This window comes from Anas acuta, chromosome 4 (genome assembly GCF_963932015.1).
Source record: "Anas acuta chromosome 4, bAnaAcu1.1, whole genome shotgun sequence".
NCBI lineage: Eukaryota > Metazoa > Chordata > Aves > Anseriformes > Anatidae > Anas > Anas acuta.
Genome location: NC_088982.1, coordinates 30,066,804 through 30,085,501, shown reverse-complemented (window position 1 = coordinate 30,085,501; position 18,698 = coordinate 30,066,804). Strand labels below are relative to the sequence as shown.

Below are 18,698 nucleotides of genomic sequence, written 5' to 3'. Positions count from 1 at the left end.
CTGCTTAACTTAGAACTTTTTTTGTAAACTCACAGTAGTTACTTGATCATAAGATTATTTGATGTAGACCAGAGAACACTGGCTTGTTAATATAAATATTTTTACATGTCATAGTCTGTTTGCGTAACAAGAAATGTTTGGAAGTAGTGTTAAATTAAGCTCCACTCATGCATTCCATCCTTGGACAGTTTTTTTTAGAACTGGTGGGAGAAGAGCAAGCAGCGGAAACAATGTTAGCATAGGAGCTGAATTGTGTTTGTGTGTGAGTACAGATGGGGAGGAGAACTCCTACAGATGATGGCCTGGCTGTTGTCATCAGTGTGACTTGCGTTCTGCTGAATGTGATGGAACACGAAGGAGCTGGCCATACAAAATTCAACAATGAGGGAAGAAGGCATCCAGGCCCCAGGGGCTGTTTAGATGGCTTTACCACCTTATGCAGCGAGAATTGTGGATAGTTCTTGATAAATTTACTTTTGTTTCCTAGGCAGTACTTCCTTAAAAAAAAGGGGGGGGGGGGAAGGAAGCAGGAGATGCACAAATTGCAAAAAGAAAGCCAGAGAATAAGTTGTGAAGTGTTCTTACTCTTTGCTCAGTGATGTGACAGTTCTAAAAGTGAGGTTTTGTCTGCTTGCAAAACCTCCCAAGAAACACTTTGTAGAAATTAAGCCCCATTACCTAGACAAATCTCACTTCATGGTATGACCAAAATTCTCTTGACCTGAAACACAAGGAGGAGGATTCACAAGCCACAATTGTGGCTTTGAGAGCTGACAGGTTTTCCTGTGTTTTTATTTCTATGGAAATGGGGGAATCGAGGGGTATTTGCTTTGCCAAGAGTATTTTGGAGTTCTTGAAGATGAAAAACGGGTTGGAGGGATGCGTGGCTTTTAAAATCACTAGGGGCACTAATAACCAAGTATTGTGACTTTGCCAGTTGATATGTTGCTTCTGCCCAAGCTCTGTGGTTGAATTTGGCACCAAGTCACTGAAATGGTACACTACCACCCTAACTTTAAGGTAGTTTTGTTGCAGGATTGGATTATTAAAAATAGCTTAAGAATCTAAGTGCCTGACTCCCACTGCATGCATGGATATAGGGTGAAATATCTACCACCCCCTGAAAATTCCGGATGTGACAGTTTCTTCCTCAGGTACAATGTTATGAGAGTCATCAGGCAGGATGTTTGCGGGCTACAACACCCACCAAGTCTTTGACGTAAAATGTTGACTGTAAACTGTGTCAGAAACTTAAATCAAGACATTAGGGTATGAATTTTATTTGGTGACCTAGATAATTCCACTTACTATCTGTCCTGACTGTGCCTGCTGGATTTTATTTCATTGTGGCTGGAACACACAAATTAGGTACTCATCTGTGCTGAGGATGAAGCTGTTGTGATGGCTTCCCTGTCCCTTAGGTAAATGGCGTTGATAAGAATTGCAGTGGAATTTTTACTCCAGCCCAGATGGTAATTTGTGTGTTCCCAGAGCTCAGAGAGATCGGCTTGAGTCTAACCAGAGCTATGATGGGAGTTGCAAAGCATTTGACTGTGCCCATGTGCCATTATGAATGGTCCTTCATAACAGAGGAGCAGAAAGGAAGGACGTGCTCAATTTGTAGGGAGATGAAACTTCCACCAAGTGATTCAGTCACAACTGTTATCAATTAACGCGATGGGAACTCATGTCTGCACATCCTGGAAAGTCAAGTTTTAAATTTTTTTTTTTTCTCCATTATCACTGCTGGCAGTGACAGCTTCAGTACCCTAGTGTCCTGTGAGCACTGGCACTGCTGGTTGCTTTTGTCAGCAATACCACCACCAGGGTGCTGGTGACAATTTGTCCTACCTATTTTGAGAAGATAGACTTATATCCAGTTGAAACTCTCCCCATCACCGTTAATTGTCCTGTGGAGCATGTGATGTTCTTTGCAAAAGTTGGCTCCTTCAGTGGAAAGCAAAGGCAGCTATAGAGAAGGATTGGTGTCAGGAAGCCTTGTGGCTTTGTTACCTGTGACAAGTTTGGAAACTTATGTGGCCTGTGAAGTAGGAACAGCGCGGAAATTGGCTTTTTACTCCCTGCATCCTGCTAGGTGATCTGTGCCTTGCACATCTGTTGTCCAAGCTATGCATTTCTTACGTTTTCCCAGATGTTTTTTTTTGTTTTCTGGTTGCTGTTTGCACCAACTCTATAAAAACACTGTGGGCAGAAATAAATACTTTGGAAGTTGACTACATAATCCAAACATATCCTAGAAGGCAAGAGTACCTCTCAATTACAGGGAAAGGGAATAAAGAAAGGCGAATGAGGGGGGAAAAAAACCAAAAACTAGTCATTCCCCTGATGGGACAGAATCACCTGAAAAATCAACATGAATGCAGATTCAGGATGCGAAAGCACAAGGCATGTGGTTGATGGTCTGGCCTGATGTCAGTGAGAAACAGTTAAGCAGGCACCCTTACCCCGGTATCAGTGCCTCTCCCAAAGAATGGAACATCACAATTTTTTATTTTTTTTTTATTGCCACTCTCTGCAGTTATACTTGGGAAGTTTCTACTTTTGGATGCAAATTGAAAATGTTTGAAATTGGAAAGGAAAAAAACTAGGCAAGGTGGAAAGTTCAGGAGACAGACAAACGGGTTACAAACAGGTTTCAAAGAGGCTTATTCAAAGCTCTCTTCCCAACTAGAAAACCTGTTTTTGTTGATGATTTTATTGCACCATTCCATCTGTGCCTCTTCATACTGGTAGTAGATGTGTCTAGATTGTAACTGTACAATTGTCATGGTAGCCTTTGCCCTGCAGGTATTCACTTGATGGTGTCATGACACAGTCAAGAATATAAAGAGATTTTTCTTTTTGTGGAATCTCTTTTTGTCCCATCATGATCAAGCCATCATGAATGCAGGTATTTTTTCTCCCTCTGAGCAGGATGTGAAGCGCTTCCACACTCTTTGTCAAATCAAGCAATTGATACCAAGAAGGTGAATAGATCAAAGATTTCTAGCTTGATTGTTACGTGTGGTGAGAACAGCACACATTAACAGGCTAAGAGACGCTAAGTTGTAGAGAGGATCAGGAGTGAATAACAAACAAACAAACAAAAAAACACAAGTAATTCTGACTGTTGTATGGTAATATTAAAGCACTGTAACTCACTTTGAGTGTCCAGAGCAGGCAGCGTGGGTCTGTTTCTATGCACCTGTTCCAGGCAAAAGGGTGTTCAGGAAGGGTCCAGCCCTCAGGGGGTCAGGGTAAGCTCAAAAATGATCAAATCCTGTTTATTTCTGTGAAGTTCATCCTAGAAAATAAAACGATAACAAAGGGTTGAGAAATGCATGGGGCCTGGAGACGAAATCCTCAGTCTGAAGAGGAACGGGAGGAGAAAAACAGCCTTTTCTGTTCTCTAACTGCCCAAACAGCATCCTCACGTTAAAGAAGTGGGGGACCAGGTTACCTCAGCCTCATTCCTTCACAAGGAAAAGGACCCCAGTACAGAGGGGGGGTTAGCATCAACCAAGAATGAAGTCCCTGTGGTTGCCTGAGTCGTGCACTTTTCTTGGCCTGCACAAGCATGTGATCACTTCCTACTCCTTATATCAGAAGACAATAACCTCATGATGCTTTTTTGATAGAGGACATCATAGCAGGAGCAAATTTTTGTGATGCAACAGACATGGATCCTGAGGCTAACGGTGAAGGTCAGGCCAAGGCAGAGAATACCCTTGCTGCAGAGTGTCGTGCCTCAAAGCTGAGAATTTCACTGCTGGGGAAAGAGAGGGCAGTCTGGTCACTGACAGCCGCTCCAGGCCACACGTGTTTTGCTAGCAGCAGTGTAATAAATCACCAGTTAGACAGCCTGCTTGACTGGAGGGAGATACAAATGCCCATCAAGAAGAGCCACTGCTAAGGGGCTGATGCATACATGTGTGTGAAGATCCTTCAGAAAGCAAGCTTTCTGGGGTTAGTGTTATACAGGGGCCTCAGAGTGACCCCCATAACAGCTGGGCCCCAAGACACAGCCCTAAGAAAAAAGACTCAGCCCTGCCCTGACTGTCGGTGAGACCTGAGGCACAGGGCAGCCGAGACTCCCCCAGCCAGATCTGTATCTCCTGGCTGACCCGGGGTGCTGGGGCTACGTGACAGAGCGGGTGAGAGAGGTGCTTCCCAGCTCACAGGGCTGACAGGGAGCATGCAGCTCGTGGCTGCAGGAATGAACAATTTCTGGCTCTCCCGTTGCTGTATCTCCAGTTAGGCAATGGCAGAACAGCCCGACTTTTCTGCTAGTCCCTGGCTGTGCCTGGAAGCCTTGTCAAGAAATTCAGCTGGTGATGAGCCCAAATAAGAAAAGTTCTGCAGCCACAAAAGGAAACCAGCTTGCTCCTTGGCCTCTTGGCTCCCATTTGGGTCAAGGAGGAGCCAAAGACCGAGTTGATGCTTTCATGCTTCTCAGTTGGGCCGGATGCCGACTTCCAACAAAATTGGAGGCAACCTGCAAAAGAGCACAAGTCTAGGGCGAAGCTTTGCTAGCACTTGCATGACTGCATTTGCTGCTAAAAAAAAGCATCAGGTGTGGACGTTTCACTGGCTAGTCAGCTTAGCTCCCTGATAAATCTAGTCCAAAAGCAAAGGAGAAATGGGGCTTTCCTGGTAATTAGGGACGTCCCAAGATACACAGTGGTTGAAGCTATCAGCACAAGCCTTCCTGACCTCATTTGGTGATAGACTCTGGATGCTGAACACACTGAGATTAAAACTGAGCTGAGACCAAAGCACAGCTAAACATCAACTTCATGTCATTCCCGATGATTTGAACAAGTTGGTAATGAGAGCATGGTCGCACGCCAACTCCACCTGCCCTCCTGGGGGACACCAGACTCTCACCTGCATGCTTTCAGCCCCAAAATGATGATGCAAGGGACAGCGGATTTGCTGCAGGCTGCATTCTTCTCCCGGTGGCTTTGAAAGGTGTGCGTGTGGCTGGGAGGGAGAAAGCTGCCGAGGTAATTAGTTAAAGTTGTTTATCCTTAGGCACGTCTCTGTAGCCGTCTGGGCCTACCACAGCCATACCGGGGAGCGCTTTGCCACCACCTCCCCTGACAAAGAAAAGCACAGCAGGACCGATGCAAGAATAGCACTTGTGTGGTGAAGGCTAGCCAAAGAAATAGATGTGAAAGGAGGGCTTAAAGCCCAGTTAGAACCCTTTCTGCTTTGGACTGCAGTGAACTGCTTTTCATAAACAGGAGAAAAACACCTGGCATGGGCATGGAGTTGCCTGCTGGTTGCGCTCCTGCCCAGTCCCTTCCAGTGACCGGCAGCCCCAGCACAGAGCTGCTCCCCTGGCACTGTGTGTGCCTCTGTGGGGAGGGGGCAGCAGGCACTAGGCTGCACCAGTTGCACCCCTCTGCAAACCAGTGGCACTGGACAATGGGCGCAGTCCAACAGGGCCAGGGCTTGCCTTGCTCGTCCGCACTCCTCAGTCCCTGTGGTGTGAATCCTCCTGCAGCCTACCACTCGGCACCGAGGGTAAGACTCGTCGAGCTCCAGCGTGGCCACCAGAGGTCATGGTGTTCCCACAGACGGCACCAAAACCCGCTACAGCAGCCCTGAGCTGGGTGCTGGGAACTGGAGCTGCGAAGCTACAAAGGTTAAACCAGTGTCAGCGTTTCTGAGCCAGCTAGATGGTAGCTTCTGGTTTTAAACAGAGCTTTAAGGCAAACGCTACTAAAAAATAAAATAAAATAAAATAAAATAAAATAAAATAAAATAAAATAAAATAAAATAAAATAAAATAAAATAAAATAAAATAAAATAAAATAATCCACCAAACTTCTTAGAATGCTACCTAAATCCCTAAATCCAGAAATTCTAAACCCCCAGTAGCTGTGTGGAGCCCCGGAGCCATGTGCTACTGTGCTGCTTGGGTTTGCTGATGACCATGCTGGCTTTAGGCAGTTCAGCCTAACTTTTAGCATTGTCCTGCCCTGCTGTCCTAAAAAAGGCGATTTTATCTTCTGCTAAGCAGCTGTGCTGGGCTGTGCTGCCAGTTCAAACCTGCACAGCATTGTCCAGTGGTGGCACAGATGCTGAGGAAGAGTTGGCTTTGATAGATTTGGTGGGAGTGTTGTTAGTGGTGTGTGTGTACGTGTGTACTTTTTTTTCTAGTATGGTACTCAAAGGGGAAAAATAGGACAGACTGCCAGGTCATAACGCAAGTCTTTCCTTGGAGCTGGGGCCCTGTTCAGCACACATGGACACACACTTTTTACTCTCTGCTTGCAGGCTGCTGCTATGGGTCTTAGCTGTTATAGTCCCCAGAGGTATCTGGATGCATGGAGAAGATACATGCTGTGCCAGGCACCAGGTCCCACGTGCTTTCCCTCCTGGGACTGCTGGCTAGTTGTGACTGGAGCAGTGTTGCACCGTGTGGTTTTATACCTTAGGTGAGAGGTAAGGAGACTGTTCCTGCACGCATAGCTAACCTTGGACATCTCTGGGCTTCAGCATACGCAGTGCACTACAGAAAGCCGTGCTCTGTTTGCAGGAAAGACTGAAGTGAGACAGTCTCCAAGCTTGCACAGAGCTGGGTTGGCAGCCCCTCACGTCTTGTAGGGCTGCAGCTTCGATGAGCTCAAGCCCTTGAGCAGGGTTGGAATAGCTGGACATCCTGTGGGATGCAGGTTCCCACCCCTGCTGCACTGGAGCTAGCAGCTCCAGGCAAACGGTGTAGTGGGGCTTCCCTGCAGTCAGTGCGAGGACACACTTCTGGGCCTTCGCATGAAGAGCAGGAGATAGCACATCTCACAGACATTCAGTGGTTGTCCTGTATTAAATTAAACCACACCGTGGGCACACAGGGCTCAGGGCTGGCCCATCCTGTCCCATCTACTCTGATCTGTCCTTGCAGAGCATTATCTGGAAGGCCCGTGTGGCATTAAGCTTGTGGCCTGTAGCAGAACTGCCTGGGTTTGTGGAGGACAGGCCGAGACATCCCCTTTTGTCTCCAGGATCAGAAAAGCCTTGCCTCCTCCTCTACAGTGAAACTTTTCTGCATGCCTGCAGTGGTTCCCTGTTACTGTGCTCCTGCCTTCCAGCTTGTGAAATCCTGAGATTTCTGTTGTGTATTTCTTAAGCAGCAAACACGGAACTTTTGCTGAATTCTCCAGTAAAGATGGGTGTCCCTGGGAGATGTGGGATGGCCAGTCCCCCTGTCCCTGCTCCTTGGGTGGAACAGGAGGGATCCTGTTATGCTTCAGGCATCAGGCCAATGCCAGCACTTTGTCAAGCGAGGTTCAGACTTAGAAACCTGTTGTGATGTCTGTGGAAACCTGAAGGCCTGTCTTTCCATTCTCTGATGAAGAGGTGACACATTCTAAGAGGAAGAGCGCTGGACCAAGTTAAAAGATCCAAAATTTTCCCTGCACCACTGCGTGACCTCTGCACATGAGTAGCTTGATCTGGGATAAGCTCAGGAATTGAGCTGCCCATCCAGTCTCCTCTTCTCCCCTCTCACAGGCTCCTTTTTGATAAGCTGCTGCTCCGGTGTGCATTGCAAAATTGACTGCAGGGCTGCTCGTTTACTTAGGACGCAGTAAATCAAGGACTTAATAAAAATCACCCAGTCTGAATGAAATGCTTTATCTGACCGGAAATATGAGCATGCTTGAGATCATACAGGGTGTGAGCAGTAGGTGAAAGTGTTTGAGCTATCTTGTTACAGGTAGCCAAGGTGCTTTAAAATACAAAAAAGGGGATGTTGGCTCACCCCTGCTCCCTCCTGTGTACCTGCCCCACAGCAAATGCTCACAAGGGCTGGTGCTGAGGCTGAGCCAGCGGAGGCGAGGACCGAGAACACATCAGCAGGCCACTTGCCAGGGTAACTGATCCTTTTGCTGCAGGAAAAGACAGGGTTGTGTCAGCAAGCCCAGCTGCACAGGCATACGCCAAAGGTAGAGCAGAAACACGCAGGTTCACTCATCAGGCCAGGAAATCCACTTGGATAAGAATGTACTTTATTATACACTCCACTTTTTGTCATAATCTGTCTGGAACTGATTTTATCTTGCATGCTGTGCACTTCAATGGAAAGGAAGGGGGTGACGGTTGGGCAACTGATACGAGGCTTCCACCCTGCGCAACCTCAGCTTCAGGTGGCTGATTACTCACAGCTCTTCCTGGCAGGACCCAGACAACTTGCCTTTCGTAGCATTTTGAAGCACATGTGCAGCTGCAAGCCACAGACCTGGCTGCCATGCCGAAGGTAATGGCGTTTGGACGGGGGCCCGAGGGGGCTCAAACTGCTGGGAGTTTTGCCACTTTCTGGGCCGCCTCGAGGACTCTGTGTTAGTATCCCCTGAATGATGGATGCTGCCGAGGGGAGCTGCAAGCAGTGCTAGGTTTTTCTGGCACTCCGTTGATGGCCTTGAAGGGCTCCCAGCTACAAGAAGTGTCACTGCTTGCATTTGTTTGTTGTGTGGAGGACTCTTCCAACCTAGATGATTCTGTGATTCTGTGCTCTGCATGCCTGTGGAGTCATCTGGTCTTCTGGCAGATATGTCAGACACCTGGCAACTTAGAAGAGATACCCTTTATCCAAAGCTATCTTCTTGATGTGCACTCTTGGGCTGGTTGCATCATCTGTACAAATCCCTGACTTGGCCCTCTGCAGAGGAGCGCTCTTCCCATGCACAGAGAGCACGCGAGTGTCCAAGCTGCGCCCAGCTCCGTGCTGAAGTGCTCTGATGTGATTACTGGGGTCTTGAGACAATTTCCTGGTGAAGTTTCGTAGACTCTTGAGTCACGTCTGCCCTTTGCTCTAGAAATCTGCTGTGACCTCAGCAGGCAACAGAAAAGCTGAAGTGAGAAATTCCCCCCATTTCTGCTTTTACCTTTTTAGCGTAGCTTTTACAATGGGGATGGCTATATAGTATTTTTCCTCATCCTTCAATTCCTGTCTGAATGTTCCTGGTGATGCTCCCAGCTCTTCATCAGAAGTTTGTGCTGACTTCTGATTGAGCAGATAATGTGCCTGTTATTCTTTCCTCTCTGTTGCTTCACGGTATGCAACAGGATATTAGTCAAAACAATTGCTTCCAGGTACCTGCTGCTTCAGGAATGACCTATCTACAATTATCTGATACTTGCAGATTTGCTGCTGTGTTTCCCTGAAGGATCTCCCAAGAGAAGTGTCAAGACACCAGGCCTGGTGATGTAGTACATCTCTCCCTTGCTACATGACAGGACTGACAGCAGCTCTGAGTCGCTGCAAGCTCAGGAACCGCACAGAGGAGCCCTGCTTTCTGCCAAAACCAATCCTTACACCCCATCCTCTCTGCCAGCAAGGGAAAGCAGTACCCCTTGCCTAGTATGATGCTGATGGAGATGTGCTTCTAAGTGTCTGTTGTATCCAGCACTCAGTGACATGCATGAACCCTGGCTGTCTGCACCACATGGAGCCGTGTTGTGCTGCCTGCAAGGAGCAGGTTCTGAAGGAACTCTTGCAGCACAGTGCTCACACTTCATTTCTCCCTGCTTCTCTGACTGAATTTCCAGTCAGTTTTCCAGGCATGTGTGTATGTCTTGCATCTGTCCAGGTCTCAAAGAAATACCAGGTTCCTAGAGAATTCCTCGGGAGAAGGGGAGGAAAATCCCCATTTTGAATGTACTCACTCTTGAGACTCTCAGATGATGCTTGTGCCACCTGTAACCTCACCACAGCCTCCTTCCAGTTCCCTCAGACCTCTGTGAGTACAGGGCAAAACAGTTTCAATCACTCAATTCTCTATTCTTTGACCAAAGAGAGAAACCAGGAGAGAGAGAGGTTGCTGGGTTAGAGAAAAAGCCTCCTCAGTGGGGAGAGACATGGGGACCACATTGCAGTTGTGGCCTACGGACAGTGTCCCTTCACACGGACTGGGCAAGGCCCCTTGCTGCTCAGCCCCTCCAGTGTCGCAGCCAGACGCGAGGAAAAGGAGATGAGACAGGCCCTGCCTGCTCAGTGTTTTCAGGATCAAAGCAGAAGGCAAATTAGGGAGGAAGGAGCTGGCCCCATACAAGCTGGGTTCCTGTAACACCTCAGAAGACGGTCGGCGTGTCAGAGCAACGGGCAGCAGCCAGTGTCTGAGTGTGCCTGGCAGAAGACCAAGCAGGCAAAGACACGCTCTGTCTACTGAGTAAACGGCGAGCAATCTCCTGTGAGATCTTGGCAGTGGGACCTATTCTGCAAAATCACAGCTTCCGCTGGGGTGTTTGCTTTGTGTGGAGCTGGGCTTTGTCCCATCGCCATCGGCAGAGGGGAGCAGCTCAGTGTGTGCGAACAAAGGCCCTTAGGAAGCCCGGGCTGCTCTGACAGATCCCAGCCTCCCACTGGCTTTCCAGGAGCTGAACACGTACAGCCACCCAGACATCCTTCACACGCCACGCAAACCTCAGCCCCAAGAGCTGCTCTTTGACTCAGCTGTGCTGCCATTGGCCCAGCTCTAACGGGCAGAAGAGTTCTTCAAAAACTTCCAGTCCCTGCAGGATAAAGACCTCCAGGTGGTAACATAAACATCCTGCACATCCTGTGTAGGAGAGTATAGAGTAAGAGTACAACGAACATTTTTGCCGCCCTACATCATAGCTTTTGTTTTCTTTAAAGCACCAAGACGCATGGGAATTGCGGGCCCGACAGCTCTAAAGACAATGATGGCATACAGGGAAGCTGCTGCTCTGGTTTGCTTCTGCTCTGCAGGGAATTTTGGCTTTGTCCCGAGTAGTTTCGCTGTATCTGGGCTGTGCGCTGCTGTGGGGTGGGCTGTTAACACTGAAATGCCAGACATTTAGAGTCATACCTTGTATGAGCAAGGAAACTTGAATCACGACGTTTTCCCAAACCTGACTTCATAGTTTCCTCAAAAGTTTTCAATTTTCAAAAAAAAAAACAAAACAACAACACCAAAACCCACAATAAGAGCAATTGTGTATATTGATATCTCCTGCTGAGAAGCCACAGGTTAGGCAAAGTGAGCCTTCGCTGGATTTAGCAAAAGCAAATCAGACGTGGGAGCTTTGACTCTGTGTCTAGGGTGCTGTTAATGCTTTCCAATTCCTCTCTTGTACTGGAAAATTCAGTACAAGAGGGGCCTTGTAGTAGCCTTGTAGTTCTGTTACCATTATTATCACAAGAGGTTTGGAATGGGGATCAAGAAAGGGTACCTTGCTTGAATTCATGCCAACGCTGTATTTATGATACAAGACAGAAGTGTGTCCTGGAGATGCATTTATGGCACATGACTGAAACACTGCACCTCAGAGATGGATTTTGTGTGAGTATGGATACATATATCCGTGACTGTACCTTTACTCTGCCTGTAATTAAATTTTATTCCCATGACTTCAGGTCAAATGGAATACCTTTCAAGTGCCTCAGTGATACTTCCATGCTAAGATCTCAGCTGGCATAGGAGGCATGGGGGACACCTCCCTGTCACTTCAGGGACTCTGTACTGATTTGGGGAGGGGGCTGACCTTCTGCATCTACCTGGAAAGAGAGACACTGCAGTGCTGGGCTTAACTGCACCCAGGACATCCCAGGGAACTGGTATGTCGAGGCCACAGCATGTTCTGCAGCTTCTGTTGAGAAGTTCCCACTGGCCTGTGAAGCCTGTGGCTTAGCATTTGTCAAAACTGTAAAGATCGATCCTGTGACTTGATGTGTGAGAAGAAACTATGGCAAGAAAATATATAAATACTTTGATGGCTGAACTAATATTATTTTAATCTGCAGGACTGTTTATACACTCAAAGCAATACACTTTCAGCAAACAAGGATTTTAACTTGGATTTGGCAAATATGTTAGACTGAGTTAAGGACCTGGGAGAGTGACATTTTTCATTTCAGTTTCACTTTGTTTTCATGTCATTTGATTTCAAGGAAACCCTTTAAATGTTTTCCATTTGACGTGTTCATGATGAAAACAGACAGGATTACAGGCTGGAAAAATGAAAGGTTTTGGTGAACATCAAAGGTGTTTTTTTGTTGTTGTTGTTTTGTTTTGTTTTCCTTAACAAAAATGCCCTTCTCGACCTAGCTTGTTAAAATATATCTACAAAGGAATCTGTGAGGCTGTCATGTGGGGAAATGCATCACTTCCAAGTTGATACTGTTTCCCCAGCTCTACCAGACTCCAAGGTGCAAATGCTCAACTGAAAACAGGCCAAGATGAAGCAGTCATATGTGAAAGCCAGAGAGTTTTGTTGGCAGTTTTGTTCCATTACTGCCTTTCTTGTGTGATTCCGTATCTATCTTGCTTTCTTTTATTATCACAGCAGTATTTGTGGAATAAAACTGAACAAACCTGGCTCACAGTAGGTAGAAGAAGGCACAGACTCAGCTGCCAGGATGGATTCTGCCAGTTGCAGAAGACAGCATTCACTTCCCCAGTTGTAAAATTAAAAATGAGTTAAACATCCAGCGGGTGTTAATGGAAGGCACGAACCACCCTGCAAACCGCAAGCCTTGGAAGAAGTACAAACTAAACGCAGACAGGAAATCCCCCACCCAGCCAGGACCTGGAAGTTGCTTACACCTGAAGGAGAAGTAACTGGGGATGGTTTACTTTAGGTTGATTATTTGCAAATGACTGAATGTGAGTGACGTTCATTCCCTTAGTTCTAGAGAAGCATATCAGATGAGTGAAAAAACAGCCCTTGATATCTCCTCCGACCAGTTTCCTCCAACTGGTAGGTTGCCTCCCCGCTGAAGACCCGATTCTGGTCTCTCTGCCAGCCAGCTAGACAGCTCGAGACAGCTGGGTCACAGCCTCAGGGCATTCAGGGCTGGCTGAGGGACAAGAACAGGGAATTAAGCCCACAAGCTGCAGGAAGGCAAAATTTCTTTGTCGAACTGGGTTGTGATGTTTTGAGAATTACCACTTACAATAAACAACCTTGCTCCTATTTTTTTCTATTCCTTTGCATGGATCCAAAAGCTGACTGAGATTGCAGGGCAATAGATAGAGTGCATATTTTTTGGATAGGGTAAAATAGCTATAAGCATGGCCAAGGAAAAAGTTGTCTGGGACAACAGTTCCATGCTTTTCTGTCTGGTGTCCCATCTCACCTTGCAAGAGTAACAAATCTTTTCTGAAATCCACCCACTCTTACTAGTAGTCAATTTTTCATTTCCCTGTTCACATGCCTCCCCTGTCCCAGCATGCCCTTGTTGGTTCAGACTGGCTCCAGCTAACTCCATGCACATTTATCTTGCAGAAACAATCAATCACTTACATTTTCTGGTTTATGGCTGTTCTCCCATCTGGGACCTGGCTCCATGACAGTTTGTTGTACTACGTGACCTCCCTGTCCTCCTGGAGACTCTGCTCCAGCTCCAGCTCCACGCGGCAGCACCAACAGCTGCAGGTTAGGCCCTGCAACAGAAGAGGGAAGGACTGTGTCTCTCTACAATGGCCAAACAATTCATTCTGTCACTTTCCAAGCATGCTTTTACTGGGAAACAGGAGCTTATGTTGATTGTCTATGACAAAGGTGGATTGGTGAATTTCAGAGCTCTCTGGGAGAAAGGCCTTTGGCTGCTGCTACGGATGAAACATTAAACTGATACTAAGCGTACTCATTTTCAAGTGTCACGTTTTCATTACGTACACCACATAATAAATAAAGGCACAGCAGTACCTCAAGGCCCCTGAAGACAGAGACGATGGCAGTGACGAGCAGAGCAAAGTTGAAACCTGTGCGTGTGTTCTAGCGCGTTCTGCTGAGCTAGCTGTCAGGGCTGTGCTTCCTATGAGAGGTATGAGCTTGGTCTTGTTATCTAATTCTCAGTGTACCAAGGGAGCATATTTACATTGCAAAGTGTTCCTCGTATCCCATTTGGTCTATGCAAGGCAATTAGTAAGGATTTTTAAAGCCTTCCAAATAAACTTCAAAGCAGGAGCACTTCCTGTTGGAAGGGAAGGGCTGCCTATGAGTCTCTCTGAACGTCGGCTGCTAATCGCTTCCTTTCCGTGGCCAGGGCTTTCCCCACCGGTGGGCTTCTCCTGCATTTGCTTTCTTTTGCAGAACAGCCTCATGAATCACACGAAATCTCTAGAAACAAACCAAATACTGAAGAAAAAGGCTGGCGCAACAGAGGCTGGAAGAGAATTACACAACTCCCAAGGCCAGTGCCACGAATAAACAGTTTCCCAGAGTGGGCTGCTGCTTGTCACCTCTCTCCCAGTTAGTGTCCCTCGGTTCAGAGCAGGCTGACCCATCTCCAGTGAGGCCAGTGTGTGAGGTGCACATCTGGCTGGATACAGGCCCATGAGTACATGGGCAGAGCAGAAAGGAGAGGGAAAGGACACTTGCTCTGCTGGCCCATGGGTTTCTGACCCCAGGAGAGCAGAGTGCCGCCAGCCAGGCTGCTGTCCTGACGTCAGCTCAGTGCTCAGCACCTCCTCGCTACCTTGATGCTGACGTTGGAAGGAGATGCCACGCTTTGCACACCCCTTTCTGCACACAAGATGGAAAACGCGACCTGCAGCTGCTTATGTGACAGCTGTTTCCTGTGAACACTGGCAGGGTGTGCCAGAAAAACCTTCTGAGTGAATCTTGGGCCAAGTTGTTTGCAGACACTTGGTGATTTAGGGAGCCAACCTGCAGGGAACCCCGCAGAAGGTTTCTTCTTCATTGCATGCCTTTTATTTTCCCAAACTATCTCAAACCCTGTGAATTAAAAATTGAGACCCAAATGTAAAGGAATCGCTCTTCGTTAGGTGAGAGTCCTTGTGTCAGACAGATGAGTTGACCTGCCTTCTTTCTGGGATTATGGATATTTAAAATGCTCCCTTCTTCTCCCAGTGAAATTCCCTCCTGGCTCAGGATACCACCGTGCTCCTGTGCTGTCTCCTGCTGTCCCCCCAGAGACTGGGTCCTTCACAGGCTTCAGGAAATGATTGAGGCACTGAGCAGAGGCAGAAAGCTTGGCTCTTGGGTAGCCTGAGAAAGCGGTGGTGTTTCTCAAGGCAGATGAGCAATTAACTGAAACGAAAGGCAGTCATTAGGTGAAGATGCTCAGGGTTTACCTGGCCTGCCTTAGCCATGCCCATGGCATTTCCCCTAGTCAAGTGACAGATTGCAGGCACATTTTAGTTTAACTGTGAACCTAGTATAATTACGGAAACGTTTATCTTTTGGAAATGTAATTGACCCTTTGGAACTGACATACCATGGAGGTGAAATTAAGAAAAGGAAAAACACACTGGAAATATTTGGGCAATTTCCTCTTGGCACATAATTGCTTGTTTTGTGACCTAAAAAACAGTATTCCTTACACTCCTGCACAAGGCTATGGGTTACTTAAACTATTTATAGGTGCTTTGATCCTATCTTTTTTCTGCAATCGAGGCGGCGAAGCTTGGATCAACCAAATGTGACATAATTCTGGATGCTGCCACCCTGAGCCATGCCTCAGGTGACCTACCAGCTCCTCGTAGCCGCTGTGGGCATGCTTTATCAGCTCCATCTATTACAGACTTCGAAGAGGTCCCTCCCTAGTGCAGAGGACGCTTGAGAAATGAAGGATACCAGGCATGCTATGTTGTGTCATCAGCCCTTGATGAAGGAGTGAGGGAACTGTACCCTGGCAGTACTTTTCCACTTGCTTTCCTACCTGAGAGCTGTTAACTGGGCTGTTACGACATGTATGATCTTCAGTGAGGTTAATCCTTGCAGAGCCAGAGGTCAGATTTGGCTTGGAACACCTCGTTTGTGTGGTGGTCTGTCTTAAAGCTAACACAAAGTGAGGTACAACACTTTGTTTTCACATGTGAGAGATCTTGGATGTTCCTTCCTTCCAGAAGGGATCTGCATTTGCATTGATAATGTAACTCACATTCATTGATTTGTGTTAACAGTCACTCCAGATATCTGCAAAGCAGGAGGGTTCAAGTCCACGGAGCCTCTTTTCATTCAGCAGTGACTTTCCATCATTTCCCATGGTCAAGCAGGAGCACAACTCTAGAACTGGCTATTTCCCACAGAAAGGGAATCCCAAAGAACTTGATCTTCTTGTTTTGACATTGTGATTGCTTTGTTGCCATAATATTAGTGTTTTGTTTTGACAGTGATGAAAATACTTGGTTGGCAAAAGTCAGTAGCATTCTATTGCATTTGATGCCTGAGACACGGTGTTAAACAGAACTGTGAAAGGAAACTGTAACACACACACACACAAAAAGCATGAAAATTATAGTCTTAGGAGGCAGGATGAGGAAAGAGGAGCAGCACTTCTGAAAAGGAAACCTGAAGAGAAGAAAGATGCTCTCATATCGAGTCTAGATCCCAGACTGCAGCCCATGTCTCAACTTCCTGTCCCAGAAAAACATTTTGGTTTTGCGAAGTGTTTGTGCATCTCAGGGAGTAAAGACTGGGACAGAAAAATGTCAGGTTTTTCTTTTCTGCCAAGACAGACACACTAGAGCTGGCTTCCTGCAAGCAAGAGCGTGACTCCTGGGCATGGCAACAGATGTGGTGAGAGAAAGGATGTGGTGGGACTGGAGAACCCTGCTGGAAGGGTTCTCAGGAGGGGAGCCTGTAAGAGATCCTACTTACCTTGTTATGATGGGAACAGAAAGGGACTGAGGATGTCCTAAGAAACCTGAAGATCTACAGAAGGATGAGGTAGAGGAGCAAGAAGTAGTGAAGGGCCAGTGCTTTGTCGGGTCCGTCCCTCAGGACATCACTCCTTCTGAGATCTCCTGCTCCAAGCCAGGAAGAGGTTTTGATTTCTAAGTGGCAGAGTTGCCATGGGTTGTGTGGGAGCACAGTGGGACTCAGGTTTCAAGCAGCAGGAACGGTGAACGGCATGGCCAGGCTGATAACCCTGTGGATTTGCATGAGATGACTGCCTACAGCTACCCTTAGTTCCCTTGGCCTTCCCACTGAGGCTGACGGACAGTAACACCAGAACAATTTAGGCAGGACCTACCCTCTGGCCATGCGTGGAAGGGCAGGAACTCGCATCCAGCTCTAGATCACAGAAACACCAGGCTTCTCTGCTGAGGTTCAAGGATGTCGAGGATGTATTGGGGCCTGGGGCAAGCTGCAGGCTTTGTGCACCCATGACTTACTGGAACAAGCTAGCCAGATTTTTATCCAGAACAAAAGAAACCCAGAGAAGGCTCTTCTTCTTAGGTAATTGTTTCTCCATTACATCACTGAGGATTAACCTGGCATTTTCAACACGGACCTTTTGCTTGTGAAATCCTGGCCTTTCAAAGTCTCCCATTTGGGCCTCTTCTGTAGTTTTATTACAAAAAACCTTGCAATTACATACACGGAAATTCCCGCTTCTGCCTACGAAATGATGTGACATGTAAGCAAAAGAGCCTCCAAACAAAGCATCTGAAACAAACTTCACTAAATGTCCTGTTCTTCCAAAATTACACTTCTCGTAAATATTTTTCTGCCTCATTTCCTGTGTGCTACTTGTTACTTTATTTGTTTAAATCAAATCATCATGTGGCAACTCTTAACATACATGATGTGAGTGTAAACAGCCTAGAAGCAAGTGAAACTGCATGGATGAGAAGGACAAGCAAGCAGAAAAGGAAACCACTGATAACATAAAATGCAGACTGATAAAACCAATAAAAAGCTCTCATCTTTTCTGACTGGCACTAGACGACATTGAAAAACTGACCTTTAATGTGTGCGCCAGAGGCCTCCTGAAGGAAGGTTTCAAAAGACCAGAGGGCACAGAGTTTGGGCTAACGTGGTGGAGTCTGAGGCGCATCTGCTCATGACTCAGTGCTTCTGATGTCATTCCTGTCGCTGGCACGAAAGACAGAAAAAGCAGCGAGTTCAGACGGGACCAAGGCAACTTGTAACAAAATGGGTGGGATGTCACGCACCAGACTCTAGGAAGCCATTGGTGTCTGGTCTCCCTGACCAGCTCTTCGCTCAAACACCTTCTCCCTCCCCACCGAAAACAGCGAGGGAGAAATCCTCTTTTCTCCCTTGGTGCACAGACCAGGCTGCCATGCTCTGCACACAAACTCTGCAAAGCTTCATCATGCTTAATGGAAGGTTTGAGGCCTTTGCGCTGAGATGGGAGATACCCAGGCCGAGACACAGAAGTGTTTTAGCTTTCACGTGGTTACTGAAGTGAGGCCCTAAGCATGCATGGTGTGTCCACAGACCTCTCGTTCTTTCCGTGCTGCACACAGAGACATTTGCGTATTGTTCTGGTCCCATCTCTGGAATTAGCAACACTGCCTTTATTTCGGGTGGCTTTCAGGCCTTTCAGGTGGCTGTGTCTGAGCACTAATTGTCAGTCCTTCTTCTTCTGTTGTCCTTTACTCCCTATCATTTCCATACTCCCTTTTTCATGAAGCAGTGCTTTCTTCACCACATCGGCATGTCCTCAGCAGCCTGCAGGCAGCATCCCAGACAAGAACCCTAAGTTGTGGCCCATCCTGTAAGAATGCCATCTGCACACGGGAGGCACGCAGCACTGACCTTGCTGGTGGAGGCAGGCTGTGAGGTAGGGAGCTGCAAAAGATAAAATGCACCTGTTTTATTGAAGGCATGTTTACATCGAGGATCAAATCCTGTCTTACTCTGCTAAAACCGTAACGTGGAGTGGCTTTTCTGGAACAGCTCCCTGAGTGGGCATGTCCAAACAGCAGCAGGAGAACATCAAAAGCTGCAGT

The 18,698-nt window shown here is 47.1% G+C and overlaps 1 long non-coding RNA gene across 3 annotated transcripts in view; it reads right to left on the bottom strand.

Moving 5' to 3' along the window:
* Positions 1-1,842: 1,842 nt before the first annotated feature.
* LOC137855844 (uncharacterized) overlaps positions 1,843-18,698 on the bottom strand; it is a 72,891-nt gene continuing 56,035 nt past the window's right edge. Inside the window, exons 6-7 of one of the 3 annotated variants that reach the window (XR_011095985.1) lie at positions 3,163-18,537; positions 1,843-2,202 (exon numbers count right to left, since the gene is read on the bottom strand). This is a non-coding gene — a long non-coding RNA (uncharacterized lncRNA). Of the gene's footprint in view, positions 18,538-18,698 lie in introns of all 3 variants that reach the window. The other 2 variants (XR_011095986.1, XR_011095987.1) reach the window with 2 other exon arrangements.